The sequence below is a fragment of the Ranitomeya imitator genome, chromosome 7, assembly GCF_032444005.1.
Source record: "Ranitomeya imitator isolate aRanImi1 chromosome 7, aRanImi1.pri, whole genome shotgun sequence".
In the NCBI taxonomy this organism is placed as follows: domain Eukaryota; kingdom Metazoa; phylum Chordata; class Amphibia; order Anura; family Dendrobatidae; genus Ranitomeya; species Ranitomeya imitator.
The window spans coordinates 5,921,765-5,948,468 of record NC_091288.1 but is presented as its reverse complement, the minus strand read 5'-3'; the positions used below and the strand labels follow the sequence as shown (position 1 = coordinate 5,948,468).

The window sequence follows — 26,704 nt, the reverse complement described above, 5'->3', positions numbered from 1 at the left end:
TGTGTATCTAATCCTATCCTATGTGATACTGACTGCTGAGCCATGTATCTACCCCTATGTGAGGATAGCGGCACAGACTTTACTAAGTCTACAAGAGTACTTATTCTGTACGCAGAAAGCATAATTCACAAAATTGGGAATGGGGAGTGCTAATCTAACACACTTTGTGGGGGAAGGGCTCATACACTGCTGAAAGATGTGGTTTCTATATTTTTTGGGTGAGGGGGTTATTATGCATTGCATGGGAGAGAGGCATACGTGACCTGAGCAGGCAGGGAGACTATGCAGCCTGAGTAGGCAGGGAGATTATGCAGTCTGAGCAGGGGAGGAGACTATGCAGTCTGAGCAGGGGAGGAGACTATGCAGTCTGAGCAGGGTGGAGACTACGCAGTCTGAGCAGGGTGGAGACTATGCAGTCTGAGCAGGGTGGAGACTATGCAGTCTGAGCAGGGGAGGAGACTAAGCAGTCTGAGCAGGGTGGAGACTATGCAGTCTGAGCAGGGGAGGAGACTAAGCAGTCTGAGCAGGGGAGGAGACTATGCAGTCTGAGCAGGGTGGAGACTATGCAGTCTGAGCAGGGTGGAGACTATGCAGTCTGAGCAGGGTGGAGACTATGCAGTCTGAGCAGGGGAGGAGACTATGCAGTCTGAGCAGGGGAGGAGACTAAGCAGTCTGAGCAGGGTGGAGACTATGCAGTCTGAGCAGGGTGGAGACTATACAGTTTGAGCAGGGGAGGAGACTATGCAGTCTGAGCAGGGGAGGAGACTATGCAGTCTGAGCAGGGGAGGAGACTATGCAATCTGAGCAGGGGGGAAGACTATGCAGCCTGAGCAGGGAGGAGACTATGCAGCCTGAGCAGGCAGGGAGACTATGCAGCCTGAGCAGGGGAGGAGAATATGCATCCTGAGCAGGGGGGAAGACTATGCAGCCTGAGCAGGGAAAGACTATGCAGCCTGAGCAGGGGAGGAGACTATGCAGCCTGAGCAGGGTGGAGACTATGCAGCCTGAGCAGGGGGGAAGACTATGCAGCCTGAGCAGGGGGAAAGACTATGCAGCCTGAGCAGGGGAGGAGACTATGCAGCCTGAGCAGGGGGGAAGACTATGCAGCCTGGGGAGGGAGGAGACTATGCAGCCTAAGCAGGGAGAATATGCAGCCTGAGCAGGGAGGAGACTATGCAGCCTGGGGAGGGAGGAGACTATGCAGCCTGAGCAGGGGAGGAGACTATGCAGCCTGAGCAGGGAGGAGACTATGCAGCCTGGGGAGGGAGGAGACTATGCAGCCTGAGCAGAGGAGGAGACTATGCAGTCTGAGCAAGGGGGAGACTATGCAGCCTGAGCAGGGGGGAAGACTATGCAGCCTGAGCAGGGAGGAAAATATGCAGCTTGAGCAGGGGGAAAGTCTATGCAGCCTGAGCAGGGGAGGAGACTATGCAGCCTGAGCAGGGGGAAGACTATGCAGCCTGGGGAGGGAGGAGACTATGCAGCCTGAGCAGGGTGAATATGCAGCCTGAGCAGGGAGGAGACTATGCAGCCTGAGCAGGGGAGGAGACTATGCAGCCTGAGCAGGGAGGACACTATGCAGCCTGGGGAGGGAGGAGACTATGCAGCCTGAGCAGGGAGAATATGCAGCCTGAGCAGGGAGGAGACTATGCAGCCTGAGCAGAGGAGGAGACTATGCAGTCTGAGCAGGGAGGAGACTATGCAGCCTGAGCAGAGGAGGAGACTATGCAGCCTGAGCAGGGAGGACACTATGCAGCCTGAGCAGGCAGGGAGACTATGCAGTCTGAGCAGGGGAGGAGACTATGCAGCCTGAGCAGGGGAGGAGACTATGCAGCCTGAGCAGGGGAGAAGACTATGCAGTCTGAATGGGGGAAAGACTATGCAGTCTGAGCAGGGGAGGAGACTATGCAGCCTGAGCAGGGGAGGAGACTATGCAGCCTGAGCAGGGGAGAAGACTATGCAGTCTGAATGGGGGAAAGACTATGCAGCCTGAGCAGGGTGGAGACTATGCAGCCTGAGCAGGGTGGAGACTATGCAGCCTGAGCAGGGTGGAGACTATGCAGCCCGAGCAGGGGGGAAGACTATGCAGCCTGAGCAGGGGGGAAGACTATGCAGTCTGAGCAGGGGGGAAGACTATGCAGTCTGAGCAGGGGAGGAGACTATGCAGTCTGAACAGGGGAGGTGTTATGAAAGGCAATTCAGTACCACAATGGACATAGCGGTCAGAGCACATACAGTGATCTGACAATAACCCAAAATCATAGAACGAGCTCTGAGACGTGGGAACTCTGCAGACCGCAATCCCTAATCCTCTCCAAACAACACTAGAGGCAGCCGTGGATTGCGCCTAACTCGGCCTATGCAACTCGGCACAGCCTGAGAAACTAACTAGCCTGAAGATAGAAAATAAGCCTACCTTGCCTCAGAGAAATACCCCAAAGGAAAAGGCAGCCCCCCACATATAATGACTGTGAGTAAGATGAAAAGACAGACGTAGAGATGAAATAGATTCAGCAAAGTGAGGCCCGACTTTCTAAACAGAGCGAGGATAGGAAAGATAACTTTGCGGTCTACACAAAACCCTAAAGAAAACCACGCAAAGGGGGCAAAAAGACCCTCCGTACCGAACTAACGGCACGGAGGTACACCCTTTGCGTCCCAGAGCTTCCAGCAAAACAAATAGACAAGCTGGACAGAAAAAATAGCAAACAAATAGCAAAGAAGCACTTAGCTATGCAGAGCAGCAGGCCACAGGAATGATCCAGGGAAAAACAAGTCCAACACTGGAACATTGACAGGAAGCCAGGATCAAAGCATTAGGTGGAGTTAAGTAGAGAAGCACCTAACGACCTCACAAGATCACCTGAGGGAGGAAACTCAGAAGCCGCAGTACCACTTTCCTCCACAAACGGAAGCTCCCAGAGAGAATCAGCTGAAGTACCACTTGTGACCACAGGAGGGAGCTCTGCCACAGAATTCACAACAGGGAGGAGACTATGCAGCCTGAGCAGGGTGGTGACTATGCAGCCCGAGCAGGGGGGAAGACTATGCAGCCCGAGCAGGGGGGAAGACTATGCAGTCTGAGCAGGGGGGAAGACTATGCAGTCTGAGCAGGGGAGGAGACTATGCAGTCTGAGCAGGGGAGGAGACTATGCAGCCTGAGCAGGGTGGTGACTATGCAGCCTGAGCAGGGAGAATATGCAGCCTGAGCAGGGAGGAGACTATGCAGCCTGAGCAGAGGAGGAGACTATGCAGTCTGAGCAAGGGGGAGACTATGCAGCCTGAGCAGGGGGGAAGACTATGCAGCCTGAGCAGGGAGGAAAATATGCAGCCTGAGCATGGGGAAAGTCTATGCAGCCTGAGCAGGGGAGGAGACTATGCAGCCTGAGCAGGGGGAAGACTATGCAGCCTGGGGAGGGAGGAGACTATGCAGCCTGAGCAGGGAGAATATGCAGCCTGAGCAGGGAGGAGACTATGCAGCCTGAGCAGGGTGGTGACTATGCAGCCTGAGCAGGGTGGTGACTATGCAGCCTGAGCAGGGTGGTGACTATGCAGCCTGAGCAGGTTGGAGACTATGCAGCCCGAGCAGGGGGGAAGACTATGCAGCCCGAGCAGGGGGGAAGACTATGCAGTCTGAGCAGGGGGGAAGACTATGCAGTCTGAGCAGGGGAGGAGACTATGCAGTCTGAGCAGGGGAGGAGACTATGCAGCCTGAGCAGGGTGGTGACTATGCAGCCTGAGCAGGGGGGAGACTATGCAGCCTGAGCTAGCTGAATCACCCCACTTCAAAAAGAAAAAAAAAGTACAAAAAGATAGGTATAAAATAATACGTATAATAGCTAACATAGAATATATAGGTGGTAAACGCCATAAAGGAGGTGATAAGAAACAAACTCCCCCTCCCCATTGATATAGCAGAATTGGTTATCAGTAATAATAATTTTATAATGATAATAATTTTATTTTTATAGCGCCACGATGTATAGCAGCACTTTACAATAAGCAGCGATGTGTACAGACAATAAATGCACTAAATAACACAGTTCTCCAGTTACAGGAGGAGCGAGGGTCCAGCTGCTCCGAGCTACAATCTATAAGGAAATAGGGGGACACAATAAGGAGAACGTGCCAGTCACGATTCACACCATACTGCAACCAATATGTCACGGATCCCAACAATATGTCAGGAATCGTCCCCACTACTCACACCAATTTGTCACGAACCGGGGTGGTTTGGTTGCCCCTGGTTCCTTCTGAAGGGGATTTATCTATATCCCACTTCCCAGTTCCGGTTTGGAACTTGCAGCTCTCTGGCGCCCCCTTACCCTCAGGTTAGACTAGGTACTGCACCTAGGGTAATTGGTCGCCAGAAAGGCTGCCTGCTATGTACTGGCGATTGAGCACACTGCAGCGAGGGCGTTGAAACTACTCCCACGAAGGCGGGAACAATAATTATCAACGCCGCCGTCGCTACAAAGATGCCCAATCGCACAGAACAGTATGCTGCCACCAGCTTCGATTTTCTAAGGATTAACGGGTCCGGAGCCAACCCAAATCAGTAGCGTAATTCACTTCAAAGGAAGTGACAGTTCGTTTATAGAGCAGGGAGAAATAAGCTAGTAAATTATATATTTTACTCCATAAAAAGGTAGGCAGTGTTTACAAAGTATAAAAGATATTACAAAGAAGACAAAATCACATGTACATTACAGATTACAAATAAAAAAAGGATTAAAATTGAAAAACACTTACATAGTGTTTAGATCATTTCAGCTTGTGACTGGCCGTGTGCTATGGAGGAGAATGGGCTTCCATATATCCACATGCATCATACATCTGCACAGCAACAAGACCCCGGACAGAAGACATTCCCAGAATGCTGGTCTCGCTAAGTTATTCTAGCCCAAAACCCAGGCACTCCACTTGTGGTGACATCACTTAGAAGCTGAAACCTCCTCTTTACTTACAGTTATGGTAACTATGTTTATGCATAACTTGCTGTGTGAACCTCACATAAGTACGACACCATGCTCATGATGTTCTCCACGTTAGGGGCGTTCTTTTAAGTGTAAACCACTGAGAAATCCGCACTTTGCACTTGTTGCGTTTAGCTGCTCACGCTTTCAGTGAGTGATAGTTCTATTGATGGACATCCGGAATATATAATTCTTATACCCCTAGCTCAGGTCGGCGTCAATATCTATCACTGTAATAGAACAATAGAAGCTCCTGGCTTCTATATACCAGTTTCAACCAGTACCAGTTGGGAGGAGGGAATGAGTAGTTTTCGCAGAGCCTGGTATTTGCAGCTAAAAACAATAAAAATTTTCCTGAGGGTTTTGAATTACACACATAGCAGCAGGCAGAAGAGGGGGGGGTCGGGATGGCCCACAGCGTTCGTTCTCTGCTGTTGGATGTAGCAGAGCTCGGTGTGCGCGATACTACACAATCAAATACCTCATGTTCATGACAGCCGCGATTAATGTTCCGGCCATCAGTATAATAAATAGGGGTTTTCATATAAAGCTGCATGGTCCGTCATCAGCCAGGATCTGTCTGGGTACAGTTACCATGTGCTATTGGGTGCAAGGAAGACATGGACACAGATGAATAGGAGGGAGGAGGTTCTGAGTAACATTTAGAAAGAGGCAACAGGGGAGAGTTAGGTTGGTACATTGAGGTGATAGGCCTGTCTACAGAGATGTAATTTTAAAGCACGTTTATAAACCTGGGGTCCGGGTATTAGTCCGATTGTCCGCGGTAGTGCATTCCAGAAATGGGAGCAGCATGAGAGACGTCTTGGAGGGAACAGAGGGAATGGGAGGGGTGATGATCAGATTTGAGGGTGGAGATATAAAGTGGTGCAAAAGTGTGGAGCGGTTTGCGGGTGAGAAGGGTCAATTTGTATTGTATGCTGTAGCGGACGGGTAACCAGTGCAGTGGCTGGCACAGGGTATAGGCATTGGTTTAGCAGCTGGACAGAAATACGACCCTGACAGCTGCATTTTAGATGAATTGGAGAGGGGAGAGTTTGGTTAGAGGAGGATAAATCAGAAGAGAGTCCAGACAAGAATTAATAAGCTTGACAGTAAGAGGTTTTGCCGTTTCAAAGGTGAAAAAAGGTGGAATTCTGGAGATGTTTTTAACATGCAGGTGTTTTGGAGAGATTCAGTTTCAGATAGAGGAAGGACATGATTTTACAGACAGCAGACAGACAATCCCCCAGTATCCGTAGTAATGGGGGGTGATGTCAGGAGACCATGTGTATAATTGGTGTCATCAGCATAGAGATGGTAAAGGAAACAGAATATGCTGATGGTTTTTCCAATAGGGGCAGTGTATAGAGCGAAGAAGAGGGGGCTTAGGACTGACCTGAGGAACCCCGACAATAAGAGTAGAAGGCCTAGGACTGAGCCCTAAGGAACTCCAACAATAAGAGTAGGGGACTTAGGACTGAACCCTAAGGAACCCCAACAATAAGAGGGTGGACCTAGGACTGAACCCTGAAGAACTCCGACAGTAAGAATAGAAGGCATAGGACTTAGTCCTGGGTAACAACAACAGTAAGGGAAAGAAGAGAGGAAGAAGAGCCGGCAGATACACTGAAGAAGTGGACAGAGAATGCTACCAGAAATGCTGAAGTACAGCCCACCAGAAATACAGGCTGCAATGGTTAAACTCTTCAATATTGTGCTGAGGACCGGCTACTTCCCTCGTACCTGGAACCAAGGCCTCATCACACCCATCCACAAGAGTGGGGACAGGTATGACCCAGCCAACTACAGAGGCATATGTCAGCAGCTACTTCAACATCTACATCAACGAGCTGGCTACCGCTCATCAGCACCAGGTCTCACCCTCCACGACGCTCAGGTGAAATTCCTGCTGTATGCAGATGACCTGCTGCTGCTGTCACCAACCGAGAAAGGCCTCCAGGACAACCTGAAAATCCTAGAGAAATTCAGCTCTACCGGTCAACCTAAAGAAAACCAACACCATGGTGTTCCAGAGGAGAAAGAGAAGATCAGACCAACACCCATCATTTGTCCTCAACAACTGCGACCTCACAGGAATGGACAAATATACCTACCTGGGCCTAGAGATTCACAGGTCAGGGAGCTTCAAACAAGCCATAGAAACCCTGAAAGACAAGGCCTGCAAAACCTTCTATGCCATCCGAAGGACACTCTACCATCTGAAGCCACCAGTGAGGGTCTGGCTAAAAATCTTCGACTCCATCATCGCCCCAATCCTCCTGTATGGCAGCGAAGTCTGGGGTCCTCACACCTACCCAGACTGGTCAAAGTGGGATTCCAGTCCAACAGAAATATTCCACCTGGAATTCTGCAAGCACCTTCTCCAGGTCCATCGGAGCACCTCCAACAGTGCTTGTCGGGCCGAGCTGGGCAGATTCCCTCTACACCTAACAGTTCTAAAGAGGGCGCTGTTATTCCGGGCTCACCTGCATAGGAGCAATCCAAGCTCCCATCACCATAAAGCCCTGATACATGTAGGTGAAACAGAAAAACCAGAACCCTCGGAACAGCCCAGCCAAACCCAACTGGACCAGAACACCAATCACAACAACCTGACAAAAGCCGGAATCAGGAAGATGGCAGACGAAGGCCAGGAGAGGTATGTCAGTGACTGGAAGAATTATATCATCAGCTCACAGAAACTGACCATGTACCGGAGCCTACAGAGAGACTACAGACTGGCCCCATATCTGGAGAAACTCCCAGACCCCAGAGACCACCAGATCCTGAGCCGATATAGACTCAGTGCCCTCAGTCTGGCCATCGAATGTGGCCGACACAGGCAGAGCGACAAGCCCAGGGAGGAAAGACTGTGCCAACACTGTGACCAGGAGGCCATAGAGGACGAAACCCACTTCCTGCTACACTGCTCCAAATACTCAGCAGTGAGGGACACTCACTTCAGGAGACTCTCACATCTCTTCCCAGACTTCATCACCATGAAGGAGGAAGAGAAAACATATATCCTGCTGGGAGAAGAAGAGAGAGCGGTGGAGATAGCAGCGCGGTATGTGAGCGAATGCCATAGACTGCGAGAAAGAACTATGATGCCATGGACTATAGCCCCCACAATGGATCTGCCCCATCCACCAACCCTATGCCATGGACTATAGCCCCCACCCTGGATCTGCCCCCATCCACCTCCCCTATGCCATGGACTATAGCCCGCACCCTGGATCTGCCCCCATCCACCTCCCCTATGCCATGGACTATAGCCCCCACAATGGATCTGCCCCCATCCACCTCCCCTATGCCATGGACTATAGCCCCCACAATGGATCTGCCCCATCCACCTCCCCTATGCCATGGACTATAGCCCCCACCCACCTCCCCTATGCCATGGACTATAGCCCCCACAATGGATCTGCCCCATCCACCTCCCCTATGCCATGGACTATAGTCCCCACAATGGATCTGCCCCATCCACTTCCCCTATGCCATGGACTATAGCCCCCACCCACCTCCCCTATGCCATGGACTATAGCCCCCACAATGGATCTGCCCCATCCACCTCCCCTATGCCATGGACTATAGCCCCCACAATGGATCTGCCCCATCCACCTCCCCTATGCCATGGACTATAGCCCCTACCCTGGATCTGCCCCATCCACCTTCCCTACAACTCCTACCCAACATCCCCACAGTTCGTATCCCTATTGCCTTTATACACTTGCTTTGGCAAAACTGATGTGTATTTGGTCCTGACAATAAAGCTTCCTTGAATCTTGAATCAGAGAGAGGAGAACCACTAGAGGACAGTGTCCTTGAGGCTGATAGTGCGGAAAATAGGGAGGAGGAGCTGGTAATCCACAGTGTCAGATGCTGCAGAGATCCAGGAGATCAGCAGGGACCATTGGATGTAACTGTTCATAAATCATCAGAGACTTTACTGAGGGCAATTTCCGTAGAGTGTCAAGAGCGGAAACCGGATTAAAAAGGGTCAAGAAGAGAGTGATGGCGGATTAGACTGGAGTGGACTGAGCGTTCCAGGAGTTCAGAGATGAGGAGAAGATTAGAGACCGGTCTGTAGATGGCAACGCAATTTTGGTCCAGGGTTGGGTTTATTAGTAAAGGGGAAATGACGGCGTATATGTATGAAGAGGGAAACATACCGGGAAAAAGGAGAGAGGTTACATATTGTAGTTAGGTGGGCATCAAAAGCTGGGGAAAGGGACTGGAGATGTGAGGAAACAGGGTCACTGGTGCAGGTTGCAGGGCGAGAAGAAGCGAGAAGCTGGGCATCCTCCTCTTCTGGGACAGGTTCAAAGGTGTAAAGTGAGTGTGAGGTGCGGGAGGGACGTTCTCACTACATTTAATGGTTAAGTGAATGATATTCAAAAAGATGGTTCCTGGGAGAAGAGAAGGAAGAAACAAAAGAGAAAAAACAAAAATTTGCCAGGGTATTAAAAGGATATGATTTTGTGGACACCCCTTGACGCTTCTAATAGTTATATTATAACTTCCAATATATCTGATCGCCGTCAGTAAATTGAAAAGTCTTTCAACCATGTCCTACTAGCACAGCTGAGAATTTGCTACAATCTAACAGTTCAGGTAACCCTTGGGTACCCAAACCCAACCACTGCAGGAATCCCTCTCCAGTTTGTTACAATGTATCAGTCTGGACACTTCTCACGCCCTGTCAGGGTTAACGTCTCATCGGTCTGATCAACTGCAGATTTTCTGATCATTATTGACAAAAATAATGTTTTTCTCCTGTGAAATTTGCTGGTAAGTGCGAGCAGGTGGGACACAGGAATGTCCGGCTGACAGCGAGGCCTCGCGATGCGTCATCTGCACGCTGCTCTCATCCCAAAGATGAGCGGCTCAGCAAGTGCCAAAGCTCAGACACGGCTCATGGAGGGCCCTGGACAGACATCTGGAAAAGAGACCCCCGGCAGGAGCGAGTTTAGGCTAGGATCCCATTGCGTTAATGGGACCGCGCTAACGGACAGCGTTGCACGGCGAAATTAACGCCGTTCAACGCGTCCGTTAGCGCGCCCATTAACAGCAATGGGGACGCGCATCACTAGCTAGCGATGTGCCGGTGTTTTGTGGCGCGCCGCGGACGCTGCTTGCAGCGTCCAAGGCGCGCCCGCGGTCCGCTCCCCGCTCTCGCAGATCTCCGATCTGCGAGAGCGGGGACGTTTAACGCAATCCCTTTACAACACATTGCGTTAGCGCAATCCGCTAGCGCTAGGCGCTAAACGGATTGCACTAACGCAATCTGAACCTAATAAGGCTAGGTTCCCATTGCGTTAATGGGGCAGCGCTAACGGACAGCGTTGCACGGCGAAATTAACGCTGTGCAACGTGTCCGTTAGCGCACCCACTGGCAGCAATGTTAACGCGCATCGCTAGCGCGTGCCATTTTCGGCACGCGCTAGCGATGTGCCGATCTTTTGTGACGCGCCTCAGACGCTGCTTGCAGCGTCCAAGGCGCGCCCGAGGTCCGTTCCCCACTCTCGCAGATCGGGGATCTGCGCTAGCGGGGACGTTAAACGCGACCCCAAAAAATACATTGCGTTAGCGCAATCCGCTAGCGCTATGCGCTAAACAGATTGCCCTAACGCAATGGGAACCTAGCTGAGCTGAAAATATAGAGAATGTGGAGGAGAGGCAGAGCGCGGGGGGACGGAGCGCGGGGGACGGAGCGTGGGGGAACGGAGCACGGGGAGACGGAGCGCGGGGAGACGAAGGACGGGAAGACGGAGCGCAGGAGACGGAGCGCGGGGGGACGGAGCGCGAGGGGACGGAGCGCGGGGAGACGAAGCGCGGGGAGGCGGAGCGCGGGGAGGCGGAGCACGGGGGATTGAGCGCAGGGGGACGGAGCGCGGGGAGATGGAGTGCGGGGAGACGAAGGACGGGGAGACGGAGCGCGGGGGGGCGGAGCGCGGGGAGACGGAGCGCGGGGGGACGGAACGCGGGGGGACGGAGCGCGGGGGGATGGAGCGCGGGAGGACGGAGCGCAGGAGGACGGAGCGTGGGGAAACGGAGCACGGGGAGACGGAGCGCGGGGAGACGGAGCGCGGGGGGACGGAGCGCGGGGGGACGGAGCGCGGGGGGACGGAGCGCGGGGGGATGGAGCGCGGGAGGACGGAGCGCAGGAGGACGGAGCGTGGGGAAACGGAGCACGGGGAGACGGAGCGCGGGGAGACGGAGCGCGGGGGGACGGAGCGCGGGGGGATGGAGCGCGGGAGGACGGAGCGCGGGAGGACGGAGCGTGGGGAAACGGAGCGCGGGGAGACGGAGCGCGGGGAGACGGAGCGCGGGGGGCGGAGCGCGGGGAGACGAAGGACGGGAAGACGAAGGACGGGAAGACGGAGCGCAGGAGACGGAGCGCGGGGGGACGGAGCGCGAGGGGACGGAGCGCGGGGAGACGAAGCGCGGGGAGGCGGAGCGCGGGGAGGCGGAGCACGGGGGATTGAGCGCGGGGGGACGGAGCGCGGGGAGATGGAGTGCGGGGAGACGAAGGACGGGGAGACGGAGCGCGGGGGGGCGGAGCGCGGGGAGACGGAGCGCGGGGGGATGGAGCGCGGGGGGATGGAGCGCGGGAGGACGGAGCGCGGGAGGACGGAGCGTGGGGAAACGGAGCGCGGGGAGACGGAGCGCGGGGAGACGGAGCGCGGGGGGCGGAGCGTCTGGGGACAGAGCACAGCGGTGAGACAGAGCATGGGGGGACAGAGCACAGCAGAGGGACACAGCACAGGGGGGCAGAGAGCAGTTGAATGGAGCACAGCGGAGGGACAGAGCACGGGGGGACGGAGGGGCACGGGGACAGAGCATGGGGGAACTGAGGGGTGGAAGAAGTGTGGGGACACGAAGAAACGGGAGGGACGGAGTGCTGGGGGAACATAGTGCCTTCTTATAAAGGATCAATAACTGAACTGTAATAACTCCTCATAGGGAAACGGAAAGTCTTAGAAAATGGCTGGCTGCCCCACACTGTACAAGTTCTCCATGTGCTATCTCCAGATACTTTACATTATTCCTATACACACTGAAAGCTCTGCACCACCTCATGCTTTACACTGCAGCTCTGCTCTATTCTTTCAATATCCATGGGGCTCAGGCAGGGACCTAACAGTCCGACACATGCCCCAGGCCTAATGGTGTTCACTATGTGCATCAGAGAACGCCCCAAATATCAGGAGTGACCACAACATTATACAACAAACAACAATCTGACATTCTGCGAAACCACAAGCTGCGCACCTCCGATCTGCTGTGGAAACGATTGTTACGAAGAGATCAGTCGTCTACAGGAAGCATCGGCTGGACACAAAGCTCAGAAATCCGTCACCTGAAAGAACAGAGAGAAACGTTACAAAACGTACAGGGTGCACAGGAGCGTCCCGGGTCAGAGGGCACAGAGATCAGGAGCGTCCCGGGTCAGAAGGCACAGAGATCAGGAGCGTCCTGGGGTCAGAAGGCACAGAGATCAGGAGTGTCCCGGGTCAGAAGGCACAGAGATCAGAAGCGTCCTGGGGTCAGAAGGCACAGAGATCAGGAGTGTCCCGGGTCAGAAGGCACAGAGATCAGGAGCGTCCCAGGTCAGAAGGTACAGAGATCAGGAGCGTCCCGGGTCAGAAGGCACAGAGATCAGGAGCGTCCCGGGTCAGAAGGCACAGAGATCAGGAGCGCCCCGGGTCAGAAGGTACAGAGATCGGGAGCGTCCCGGGTCAGAAGGCACAGAGATCGGGAGCGTCCCGGGTCAGAAGGCACAGAGATCAGGAGCGTCCCAGGTCAGAAGGAACAGAGATCAGGAGCGTCCCGGGTCAGAAGGCACAGAGATCAGGAGCGTCCCGGGTCAGAAGGCACAGAGATCAGGAGCGTCCCGGGTCAGAAGGCACAGAGATCAGAAGCGTCCTGGGGTCAGAAGGCACAGAGATCAGGAGCGTCCCGGGTCAGAGGGCACAGAGATCAGGAGCGTCCCGGGTCAGAAGGCACAGAGATCAGGAGCGTCCCAGTTCAGAAGGTACAGAGATCAGGAGCGTCCCGGGTCAGAAGGCACAGAGATCAGGAGCGTCCCGGGTCAGAAGGCACAGAGATCAGGAGCGTCCCGGGTCAGAAGGCACAGAGATCAGGAGCGCCCCGGGTCAGAAGGTACAGAGATCAGGAGCGTCCCGGGTCAGAAGGCACAGAGATCAGGAGAGTCCCGGGTCAGAAGGCACAGAGATCAGGAGCGTCCCGGGTCAGAAGTCACAGAGATCAGGAGCGTCCCGGGTCAGAAGGCACAGAGATCAGGAGCGTCCCGGGTCAGAAGGCACAGAGATCAGGAGCGTCCAGGGTCAGAAGGCACAGAGATCAGGAGCGTCCCGGGTCAGAAGGCACAGAGATCAGGAGCGTCCCGGGTCAGAAGGCACAGAGATCAGAAGCGTCCCGGGTCAGAAGGCACAGAGATCAGGAGCGTCCCGGGTCAGAAGGCACAGAGATCAGGAGCGTCCCGGGTCAGAAGGCACAGAGATCAGGAGCGTCCCGGGTCAGAAGGCACAGAGATCAGGAGCGTCCCGGGTCAGAAGGCACAGAGATCAGGAGCGTCCCGGGTCAGAAGGCACAGAGATCAGGAGCGTCCCGGGTCAGAAGGCACAGAGATCAGGAGCGTCCCGGGTCAGAAGGCACAGACATCAGGAGCGTCCCGGGTCAGAAGGCACAGAGATCAGGAGCGTCCCGGGTCAGAAGGCACAGAGATCAGGAGCGTCCCGGGTCAGAAGGCACAGAGATCAGGAGCGTCCCGGGTCAGAAGGCACAGAGATCAGGAGCGTCCCGGGTCAGAAGGCACAGAGATCAGGAGCGTTCCGGGTCAGAAGGCACAGAGATCAGGAGCGTCCCGGGTCAGAAGGCACAGAGATCAGGAGCGTCCCGGGTCAGAAGGCACAGAGATCAGGAGCGTCCCGGGTCAGAAGGCACAGAGATCAGGAGCGTCCCGGGTCAGAAGGCACAGACATCAGGAGCGTCCCGGCACAGACAGCAGGAGCGTCCCGGGTCAGGGGATACAGAGATCAGGAGCATTCCAGGCCAGGGGGCAGAGAGAGCAGGTGTGCCCCGGGTCAGAGGGCACAGAGATCAGGAGCATCCCGGGTCAGAGGGCGCAGAGAGCTGGTGTGCCTTGGGTCAGGGGGCAGAGAGAGCAGGTGTGTCCCGGGTCAGACAGTAGGTGCATCCCAGGTCAGGGGGCACAGAGAGCAGGTGAATCACACTTCAGGGGGCACAGAGAGAAGGTGTGCCTCGGGTCAGGGGGTAGAGAGAGCAGGTGCATCCCAGGTCTCAGGGAGCAGTCATGTCCCGGGTCAGAGTGCACAGCGCACAGTGGGTCAGGGGGCACAGTGCCCAGGTGCATCCGAGGTCAGAGGGCACAGGGAGCAGTCATGTCCCAGGTCAGAGGGCATAGGGAGTAGTCATGTCCCGGGTCAGAGGGCACAGGGAGCAGTCATGTCCCAGGTCAGAGGGCACAGGAAGCATTCATGTCCCAGGTCAGAGGGCATAGGGAGCAGTCATGTCCCTGGTCAGAGGGCACAGGGAGCAGTCATGTCCCAGGTCAGAGGGCACAGGGAGCAGTCATGTCCCAGGTCAGAGGGCATAGGGAGCAGTCATGTCCCGGGTCAGAGGGCACAGCGCACAGTGGATCAGGGGGCACAGTGCCCAGGTGCATCCGAGGTCAGAGGGCACAGGGAGCAGTCATGTCCCAGGTCAGAGGGCATAGGGAGTAGTCATGTCCCGGGTCGGGGGCACAGGGAGCAGTCATGTCCCAGGTCAGAGGGCATAGGGAGCAGTCATGTCCCGGGTCAGAGGGCACAGCGCACAGTGGGTCAGGGGGCACAGTGCCCAGGTGCGTCCGAGGTCAGAGGGCACAGGGAGCAGTCATGTCCCAGGTCAGAGGGCATAGGGAGTAGTCATGTCCCGGGTCAGGGGGCACAGGGAGCAGTCATGTCCCAGGTCAGAGGGCATAGGGAGCAGTCATGTCCCGGGTCAGAGGGCACAGCGCACAGTGGGTCAGGGGGCACAGTGCCCAGGTGTGTCCGAGGTCAGAGGGCACAGGGAGCAGTCATGTCCCAGGTCAGAGGGCACAGAGAGCAGTCATGTCCCGGGTCAGAGTACACAGCGCACAGTGGGTCAGGGGGCACAGTGCCCAGGTGCGTCCCAGGTCAGAGGGCACAGGGAGCAGTCATGTCCCAGGTCAGAGGGCACAGGGAGCAGTCATGTCCCAGGTCAGAGGGCATAGGGAGTAGTCATGTTCCGGGTCAGAGTGCACAGGGAGCAGTCATGTTCCGGGTCAGAGTGCACAGGGAGCAGTCATGTTCCGGGTCAGAGTGCATAGGGAGTAGTCATGTTCCGGGTCAGATGCACAGGGAGCAGACATGTTCCGGGTCAGAGTGCACAGCGCACAGGCACACCCCGAGTCAGGGGGCACAGGGAGCAGGTTAGAGACAGTTGCATTGCAACTTTCATTTTTCAGAGTAGAAGGCTGCACTGTGAATAGAGGGTGAGTGCACTGACATCAGAGATTATACCCTCCTCGTGACTGGGTGGCCCACCATCTTTGTGCCCGGGGTCCAGATGCAGCGAGTCCACCACCTAATAGTCTCTCATATAATCCTGTCTTGGGTCCCATGACCACTGAAGCTGAACAGGGCCCCAGGCCTGTCAGCCATCAGTATCAGGAGCCCTGATAGAGCCACCGCTGTGTATTCGAGGACCTTCATTTCTCCTATTTTGGATTAAAGTAGAAACCTGCAATTAGAGACCGCGGGGCAGAGGGGAGCGGGCCCAGCGCCCAGCCATCCATCACTGCGCCGTTAATAGCGCCTTTTGTTCAGATCTGTCCAACATTACACAACAATTTGTGCAACAGTCAGAATCCTGCACGAACAAGGTCCACAGATGTAGCAGAGGTAAGCGAGCGCAGGGCTGCGGTGCCGATCATACACACAGTACAGGCACTTTTTACCATTCACCTTTCATGTCCCCCCTATTTTCTCATAGATTGGAGCCGCCGGACCCTCGCCCCCTGTATCTGTGCTACGTGCTATTCTGTAATGTCGTTATTGTCCGTACACGTCCCCTCTAAGACGTAAAGTTCTGCCAAATATAATGGCGCTAGAAAAATAATAATAATAATTTTTATTTATATAGCGCCAACATATTCCGCAGCGCTTTACAAATTATAGAGGGGACTTGTACAGACAATAGACATTACAGCATAACAGAAAAACAGTTTAAAAGTTGGGGGAAATTGTGTGTAAATGGGTTAGTAACTGGCTTAGTGATAGAAAGCAGAGGGTGGTTATAAATGGTACAGTCTCTAACTGGGTCGCTGTGACCAGTGGGGTACCGCAGGGGTCAGTATTGGGACCTGTTCTCTTCAACATATTCATTAATGATCTGGTAGAAGGTTTACACAGTAAAATATCGATATTTGCAGATGATACAAAACTATGTAAAGCTGTTAATACAAGAGAAGATAGTATTCTGCTACAGATGGATCTGGATAAGTTGGAAACTTGGGCTGAAAGGTGGCAGATGAGGTTTAACAATGATAAATGTAAGGTTATACACATGGGAAGAAGGAATCAATATCACCATTACACACTGAATGGGAAACCACTGGGTAAATCTGACAGGGAGAAGGACTTGGGGATCCTAGTTAATGATAAACTTACCTGGAGCAGCCAGTGCCAGGCAGCAGCTGCCAAGGCAAACAGGATCATGGGGTGCATTAAAAGAGGTCTGGATGCACATGATGAGAGCATTATACTGCCTCTGTACAAATCCCTAGTTAGACCGCACATGGAGTACTGTGTCCAGTTTTGGTCACCGGTGCTCAGGAAGGATATAATGGAACTAGAGAGAGTACAAAGGAGGGCAACAAAATTAATAAAGGGGATGGGAGAACTACAATACCCAGATAGATTAGCGAAATTAGGATTATTTAGTCTAGAAAAAAGACGACTGAGGGGCGATCTAATAACCATGTATAAGTATATAAGGGGACAATACAAATATCTCGCTGAGGATCTGTTTATACCAAGGAAGGTGACGGGCACAAGGGGGCATTCTTTGCGTCTGGAGGAGAGAAGGTTTTTCCACCAACATAGAAGAGGATTCTTTACTGTTAGGGCAGTGAGAATCTGGAATTGCTTGCCTGAGGAGGTGGTGATGGCGAACTCAGTCGAGGGGTTCAAGAGAGGCCTGGATGTCTTCCTGGAGCAGAACAATATTGTATCATACAATTATTAGGTTCTGTAGAAGGACGTAGATCTGGGGATTTATTATGATGGAATATAGGCTGAACTGGATGGACAAATGTCTTTTTTCGGCCTTACTAACTATGTTACTATGTTACTATGTTAGGGCTAATACTGCATAAAGTGAATGAGAACATAATACGAGGAACCTGATTATGTTGTGGTTTTTTTTGAATGGGCCACACAGGGATCGTTAGGTTAATGCATTGAGGCGGTAGGCCAGTCTGAACAAATGAGTTTTTAGGGCACACTTAAAACTGTGGGGATTGGGGATTAATCGTATTAACCTAGGTAGTGCATTCCAAAGAATCGGCGCAGCACGTGTAAAGTCTTGGAGACGGGAGTGGGAGGTTCTGATTATTGAGGATGCTAACCTGAGGTCATTAGCGGAGCGGAGGGCACGGGTAGGGTGGTAGACTGAGACCAGAGAGGAGATGTAGGGTGGTGCTGAGCCATGGAGTGCTTTGTGGATGAGGGTAGTAGTTTTGTACTGGATTCTGGAGTGGATGGGTAACCAGTGTAATGACTGGCAAGGTAGAGGCATCGGCATAAATTATCATTATTTATTACCTGAACCTTAAGGACTAAGATGGTCGCAATTGCAGCCCACACATCAGGGGTTAATGGAAACTGCAGCCTGAGCAATCCTCTGTACCTGTAGACTGACACACTGTAACAAACCCTCAGCACCGATAGCTATAATGTCTGTATGATAAAACTTGTGCTAAATCTTGAGCGGGATCGTCTCTGCGGCCTCCAGACCAGCACATTGGAGGCTTCACCAGTGCAATCTGCAGGGAGATCTCCTGCAGACTATTGCACCAGGTGACCCAGGGCCGAGCCGTAATTACCGGAGACCAGACTGGTCCTGGATCTCACCGAACACGTTTGTCACTTCCAGTCAATCATTGTTTTCCTGACACAAAACAAATACAAGTCACTCAGCACAGAAGCACCCGGCCCGGGGCGCCTGCAGGACCCTGTGTACTGGAGCGCACAGCAGATACCGGGGCGCCTGCAGGACCCTGTGTACTGGAGCGCACAGCAGATACCGGGGCGCCTGCAGGACCCTCTGTACTGGAGCACACAGAAGATACCGGGGAGCCTGCAGGACCCACTGTACTGGAGCACACAGCAGATACCGGGGCGCCTGAAGGACCCTGTGTACTGGAGTGCACAGCAGATACCGGGGCGCCTGCAGGACCCTGTGTACTGGAGCACACAGCAGATACCGGGGCGCCTGCAGGACCCTGTGTACTGGAGCACACAGAAGATACCGGGGAGCCTGCAGGACCCTCTGAACTGGAGCACACAGCAGATACCGGGGCGCCTGCAGGACCCTCTGAACTGGAGCACACAGCAGATACTGGGGCGCCTGCAGGACCCTCTGAACTGGAGCACACAGCAGATACCGGGGCGCCTGCAGGACCCTCTGAACTGGAGCGCACAGCAGATACCGGGGCGCCTGCAGGACCCACTGTACTGGAGCACACAGCAGATACCGGGGCGCCTGAAGGACCCTGTGTACTGGAGTGCACAGCAGATACCGGGGCGCCTGCAGGACCCTGTGTACTGGAGCACACAGCAGATACCGGGGCGCCTGCAGGACCCTCTGTACTGGAGCGCACAGCAGATACAGGGGCGCCTGCAGGACCCTCTGTACTGGAGCACACAGCAGATACCGGGGCGCCTGCAGGACCCTGGGTACTGGAGCGCACAGCAGATACCGGGGCGCCTGCAGGACCCTCTGAACTGGAGCACACAGCAGATACCAGGGCGCCTGCAGGACCCTCTGTACTGGAGCGCACAGCAGATACCGGGGCGGCTGCAGGACCCTCTGTACTGGAGCACACAGCAGATACCAGGGCGCCTGCAGGACCCTGTGTACTGGAGCGCACGGCAGATACCGGGGCGCCTGCAGGACCCTCTGTACTGGAGCGCACAGCAGATACCAGGACGCCTGCAGGACCCTGTGTACTGGAGCGCACAGCAGATACCAGGACGCCTGCAGGACCCTGTGTACTGGAGAACACAGCAGATACCGGGGCGCCTGCAGGACCCTCTGTACTGGAGCACACAGCAGATACCGGGGCGCCTGCAGGACCCTCTGTACGGGAGCACACAGCAGATACCGGGGCGCCTGCAGGACCCTCTGTACTGGAGCGCACAGCAGATACCAGGACGCCTGCAGGACCCTGTGTACTGGAGCGCACAGCAGATACCAGGACGCCTGCAGGACCCTGTGTACTGGAGCACACAGCAGATACCGGGGCGCCTGCAGGACCCTCTGTACGGGAGCACACAGCAGATACTGGGGCGCCTGCAGGACCCTTTGTACTGGAGCGCACAGCAGATACCAGGACGCCTGCAGGACCCTGTGTACTGGAGCGCACAGCAGATACCGGGGCGCCTGCAGGACCCTGTGTACTGGAGCACACAGCAGATACCGGGGAGCCTGCAGGACCCTCTGAACTGGAGCACACAGCAGATACTGGGGCGCCTGCAGGACCCTCTGAACTGGAGCACACAGCAGATACCGGGGCGCCTGCAGGACCCTCTGAACTGGAGCGCACAGCAGATACCGGGGCGCCTGCAGGACCCACTGTACTGGAGCACACAGCAGATACCGGGGCGCCTGAAGGACCCTGTGTACTGGAGCACACAGCAGATACCGGGGCGCCTGCAGGACCCTCTGTACTGGAGCGCACAGCAGATACCAGGACGCCTGCAGGACCCTGTGTACTGGAGCACACAGCAGATACCAGGACGCCTGCAGGACCCTGTGTACTGGAGCGCACAGCAGATACCGGGGCGCCTGCAGGACCCTGTGTACTGGAGCGCACAGCAGATACCAGGACGCCTGCAGGACCCTGTGTACTGGAGCGCACAGCAGATACCGGGGCGCCTGCAGGACCCTCTGTACTGGAGCGCACAGCAGATACCGGGGCGCCTGCAGGACCCTGTGTACTGGAGCGCACAGCAGATACCGGGGCGCCTGCAGGACCCTCTGTACTGGAGCGCACAGCAGATACCGGGGCGCCTGCAGGACCCTCTGTACTGGAGCACACAGCAGATACCGGGGCGCCTGCAGGACCCTGGGTACTGGAGCGCACAGCAGATACCGGGGCGCCTGCAGGACCCTCTGAACTGGAGCACACAGCAGATACCAGGGCGCCTGCAGGACCCTCTGTACTGGAGCGCACAGCAGATACCGGGGCGGCTGCAGGACCCTCTGTACTGGAGCACACAGCAGATACCAGGGCGCCTGCAGGACCCTGTGTACTGGAGCGCACGGCAGATACCGGGGCGCCTGCAGGACCCTCTGTACTGGAGCGCACAGCAGATACCAGGACGCCTGCAGGACCCTGTGTACTGGAGCGCACAGCAGATACCAGGACGCCTGCAGGACCCTGTGTACTGGAGCGCACGGCAGATACCGGGGCGCCTGCAGGACCCTGTGTACTGGAGCGCACAGCAGATACCAGGACGCCTGCAGGACCCTGTGTACTGGAGCGCACGGCAGATACCGGGGCGCCTGCAGGACCCTCTGTACGGGAGCACACAGCAGATACCGGGGCGCCTGCAGGACCCTTTGCACTGGAGCGCACAGCAGATACCAGGACGCCTGCAGGACCCTGTGTACTGGAGCGCACAGCAGATACCGGGGCGCCTGCAGGACCCTGTGTACTGGAGCACACAGCAGATACCAGGACGCCTGCAGGACCCTGTGTACTGGAGAACACAGCAGATACCGGGGCGCCTGCAGGACCCTCTGTACGGGAGCACACAGCAGATACCGGGGCGCCTGCAGGACCCGCTGTACTGGAGCGCACAGCAGATACCGGGGCGCCTGCAGGACCCTTTGTACTGGAGCACACAGCAGATACCGGGGCGCCTGCAGGACCCTCTGTACTGGAGCACACAGCAGATACCGGGGCGCCTGCAGGACCCCCTGTACTGGAGCACACAGCAGATACCGGGGCAGGAGCAGGACCCTCTGAACTGGAGCACACAGCAGATACCGGGGCGCCTGCAGGACCCTCTGTACTGGAGCACACAGCAGATACCGGGGCGCCTGCAGGACCCTGTGTACTGGAGCGCACAGCAGATACCGGGGCGCCTGCAGGACCCTGTGTACTGGAGCACACAGCAGATACCGGGGCGCCTGCAGGACCCTCTGTACTGGAGCACACAGCAGATACCGGGGCGCCTGCAGGACCCTGTGTACTGGAGCACACAGCAGATACCGGGGCGCCTGCAGGACCCTCTGTACTGGAGCGCACAGCAGATACCGGGGCGCCTGCAGGACCCTGTGTACTGGAGCACACAGCAGATACCGGGGCGCCTGCAGGACCCTCTGTAATGGAGCACACAGCAGATACCGGGGCGCCTGCAGGACCCTGTGTACTGGAGCACACAGCAGATACCGGGGCGCCTGCAGGACCCTCTGTACTGGAGCACACAGCAGATACCAGGGCGCCTGCAGGACCCTCTGTACTGGAGCACACAGCAGATACCGGGGCAGGAGCAGGACCCTCTGAACTGGAGCACACAGCAGATACCGGGGCGCCTGCAGGACCCTCTGTACTGGAGCACACAGCAGATACCGGGGCGCCTGCAGGACCCTCTGTAATGGAGCACACAGCAGATACCGGGGCGCCTGCAGGACCCTCTGTACTGGAGCACACAGCAGACACACTGCCTCTTTTGATATTACTGCACTACACTGCATCTATCATCCAAGACCAAGACCCCAACAATGGCTCCAAAGCAAATAACCCTCTCAGATCACCATTTACATCAGATACACTTGTGTGCACAATACTAGCAGTCTGACTTCACTAATGCGTAATGGGCAACCAACAGAACCAGCAGCCATGACATGCATACTGCTATAGGGTGTAATTGTCTCATTTAATGAAAAGGGGTGTACTAATTAATAGCAGTGTTGAGATCATTAGTGATGGCATTCATTCTATGAAGAAATAAGCGTCAATTATTGCCCTTATGTGAAGAAGGAGACAGCAGATGTTGGAGTGTAATCCAGGTAGGTTTCCCCTAGAGGTCTTGGCAGGAGACGTTGAGGAGACCACCTCAGTTCCGGAGCTGAAAGTATCCCAGGGGACTTTTCAGACAGCTCAGCTCCAGGATCCCACACTAGCCCGGGCACGGGAACAGATGATAATAAATGGGGTGGCAGAGCGACCTGTGGCAGAGGCGGTTTTGCATCCCCAGATCAACACCTGGTCGTCTAATGGTTAGATGGGACCTGGAGAGGCGTACCAGCCACAGTGTCTGCACCCACGGTGAGATTTGGTGGAGGATCGGTGATGATCTGGGGAGGCTTCAGCAAGGCTGGAATTGGGCAGGTTAATCTTTGCGAAGGACGTATGAATCAGCCGCATACAATCCTGGAAAACCAGTTGGTTCCTTCTGCTCAGACAATGTTCCCCAACTCTGAGGACTGGTTTTTCCAGCAGGACAATGCTCCATGCCACACAGCTAGGTCAATCAAGGTGTGGATGAAGGACCCCACATCACATCTCTGTCATGGCCGCCCAATCTCCAGACCTGAACCCACTGAAAACCTCTGGAGTGTAATCAGGAGGAAGATGGATCGTCACAAGCCGTCAAACAAAGAAGAACGGCTGACATTATTGTACCAGGAGCGGCATCAGGTCACCCAGGAGCCGTGTGAGAGACTGGAGGAAAGCTGCTGAGACGCAGGAAAGCCGGGATTAACAATCATGGTTATTCCACACAACATTGATTTCTGAACTCTTCCTGAGATAAAACATTAGTATTGTCGTTTCTAAATGATTATGAACCTGTTTTTTTCCATTAGTTGAGGTCTACAATGCATTTCTTGTTATTTTGACCATTTCTCCTTTCAGAACTTCGGAGACGTTGTCAGAAGTTTATAGAATAAAAGAACAATTTACATTTTACTCACAAATATAAAGAGAACAATCAGACGGACTGAACATTGTGCGGGGGGTCTCTTCGTTTTTGCCAGAGCTGTATGTATGTATGAATAACTATATACATACATATCATATATCTATCTATCTATCTATCTATATACAGTACAGACCAAAAGTTTGGACACACCTTCTCTTTTAAAGATTGTTCTGTATTTTCATAACTATGAAAATTGTACATTCACACTGAAGGCATCAAAACTATGAATTAACACATGTGGAATTCTCTTGATGAGCTTCAAGAGGTAGTCACCGGGAATGGTTCTCCCTTCACAGGTGTGCCCTGTCAGGTTTAATAAGTGGGATTTTTTGCCTTATAAATGGGGTTGGGACCATCAGTTGTGTTGTGCAGAAGTCTGCTGGATACACAGCTGATAGTCCTACTGAATAGACTGTTAGAATTTGTATTATGGCAAGAAAAAAAGCAGCTAAGTAAAGAAAAATGAGTGGCCATCATTACTTTAAAAAATGAAGGTCAGTTAGTCCGAAAAATTCGGAAAACTTTGAAAGTGTCCCCAAGTGCAGTGGCAAAAACCATCAAGCGCTACAAAGAAACTGGCTCACATGAGGACCGCCCCAGGAAAGGAAGACCAAGAGTCACCTCTGCCTCTGAGGATAAGTTTATCCGAGTCACCAGCCTCAGAAATCGCAGGATAACAGCAGCTCAGATTAGAGACCAGGTCAATGCCACACAGAGTTCTAGCAGCAGACACATCTCTACAACAACTGTTAAGAGGAGACTTTGTGCAGCAGGCCTTCATGGTAAAATAGCTGCTAGGAAACCACTGCTAAGGACAGGCAACAAGCAGAAGAGACTTGTTTGGGCTAAAGAACACAAGGAATGGACATTAGACCAGTGGAAATCTGTGCTTTGGTCTGATGAGTCCAAATTTGAGATCTTTGGTTCCAACCACTGTGTCTTTGTGCGACGCAGAAAAGGTGAACGGATGGACTCTACATGCCTGGTTCCCACCGTGAAGCATGGAGGAGGTGTGATGGTGTGGGGGTGCTTTACTGGTGACACTGTTGGGGATTTATTCAAAACTGAAGGCATACTAAACCAGCATGGCTACCCCAGCATCTTGCAGCGGCATGCTATTCCATCCGGTTTGCGTTTAGTTGGACCATCATTTATTTTTCAACAGGACAATGACCCCAAACACACCTCCAGGCTGTGTAAGGGCTATTTGACCAAGAAGGAGAGTGATGGGGTGCTGCGCCAGATGACCTGGCCTCCACAGTCACCGGACCTGAACCCAATCGAGATGGTTTGGAGTGAGCTGGACTGCAGAGTGAAGGCAAAAGGACCAACAAGTGCTAAGCATCTCTGGGAACTCCTTCAAGATTGTTGGAAGACCATTCCCGGTGACTACCTCTTGAAGCTCATCAAGAGAATGCCAAGAGTGTGCAAAGCAGTCATCAAAGCAAAAGATGGCTACTTTGAAGAACCTAGAATATAAGACATAATTTCAGTTGTTTCACCCTTTTTTGTTAAGTATATAATTCCACATGTGTTAATTCATAGTTTTGCTGCCTTCAGTGTAAATGTACAATTTTCATAGTCATGAAAATACAGAAAAACCTTTAAATGAGAAGGTGTGTCCAAACCTTTGGTCTGTACTGTGTATATATATATATATATATATATATATATATATATATATATAGTACTGATAATACAGGGGGTGTACTCACTTATGCTGAGCACTGTATATAGTACTGATAATACAGGGGGTGTCCTCACTTAATGTCAGGAGTCCCACCGCGCTGCCACCACTATGTCACAATTCACGGGGAGGATACCTATATCATCCCCACCGCTCACACCAATTTGTCATGAAACGGGGTTGTTTGGTTGCCCCAGTTCTTTCTGAAGGGGATTTATCTATATACCACTTCCCAGTTCTGGTTTGAAACTTGCAGCTCTCTGGTGCCCCCTTACCCTTAGGTCAGTCAGGGTACTGCACCTGGGGTAATTAGTCAGCAGAAAGGCTACCTGCTATGTACTGGCTTTTGTCATGCTGGAGCGAGGGCGATATAACTACTCCCACTCAGGCGGGAACAATAATTATCAACGCGACGGTCGCTACAAAGCCTCCCAATTGCAAAGGACAAATTCTGCTGCCAACAGCTCCGATTTCATAATTATTAACGGGTCTGGAGCCAACCCAGATTAGTAATATAATTCACTTCAGAGGACGCGACTGTACGTTATAGAGCAAGGAGAGACAAGCTAGTAATTTTATATTTTACTCCAAAAAAGGTAGGCAGTGTTTACAGAAGTATAAAAAGATATTATAAAGAAGACAAATATCATATGTACAATACAATTACAAATAAAATGGAATTAAAGTTGAAAAATCACTTACATTTTGTTATGTCATCTTATCTGATGGCCGACCGTATGCTGTGGAGGAGGGGACACATCTAGATGCATAGCACATCTGCACAGCAACTAGACCCCGGACAAAAGAAACGTGAAGACTGCTTGCTTCCCTCACTTATTTCCTAGCTTAAACCCAAGGCATTCCCCCTGTGGTCACCTCACTTAGAGGCTGAAACCTCCCCTTTTACTTAATGTTATGGCAACCATTTTTCTACGTAGCTCACTGTAGGAATCTTGTATACGAAAGACACCAGGATCAAGAGGTACACCACGTCGGGGCGATTCTTTTAAGTGTAAACACGGTGTACTTACATGTCCCGCTTACGGAGAAACCCACACTTTGCGCTCGGGTTTAGCTTCTAGCGATTTCATGGAGTTATAGATCCCTCGATGGACATCCGTAATATATAATTCTTATATCTCTAGCCCTGATCGGTGCCAATATATATAACCTTGAAAGAACAATAGAAGTTCAGGCTTTCTATACCAGTTTTAACCAGTACCAGGTGGGAGGGGGGATGAGTAGGGTAGGGAGATGTTGTGAATTCTGTGGTCAAGCTCCCTCCTGTGGTCATGAGTGGTACTTCGGCTGGTTCTGTCCATGGGCTTCCTCTGGTGGATGTGAGTGGGGCTGCGGCTTCTGAGTTTCCTTCCTCAGGTGACGAGGTTAAGTCGTTAGGTGCTGCTCTATTTAACTCCACCTAGTTCTTTGCTCCTTGCCTCCAGTCAATGTTCCAGTATTGATCTTGCTCTCTCCTGGATCGTTCTAGTGGCCTGTCTTCCCTGCATAAGCTAAGTTCTGCTTGTGTTTCTTTGTTTGCTATTTTTGTCCAGCTTGCTATTTTGGTTTGTCTTGCTTGCTGGAAGCTCTGGGACGCAGAGGAAGCACCTCCGTACCGTTAGTCAGTGCGGAGGGTCTTTTTGCGCCCTCTGCGTGGTTGTTTGTAGGTTTTTGTGCTGACCGCAAAGCTATCTTTCCTATCCTCGGTCTATTCAGTAAGTCGGGCCTCACTTTGCTAAAATCTATTTAATCTCTGTGTTTGTATTTTCATCTTA

The 26,704-nt window shown here is 53.5% G+C and overlaps 1 protein-coding gene across 1 annotated transcript in view; it reads right to left on the bottom strand.

Annotated features, from left to right (window-relative positions):
* The window catches only part of LOC138645766 (titin-like), a 103,551-nt gene that overhangs the window by 50,763 nt on the left and 26,084 nt on the right, over positions 1–26,704 (bottom strand). Inside the window, exon 2 of the mRNA XM_069735285.1 lies at positions 12,252–12,339. The gene's annotated coding sequence lies outside the window, so the exon portion shown is untranslated. The remainder of the gene's footprint in view (positions 1–12,251; positions 12,340–26,704) is intronic.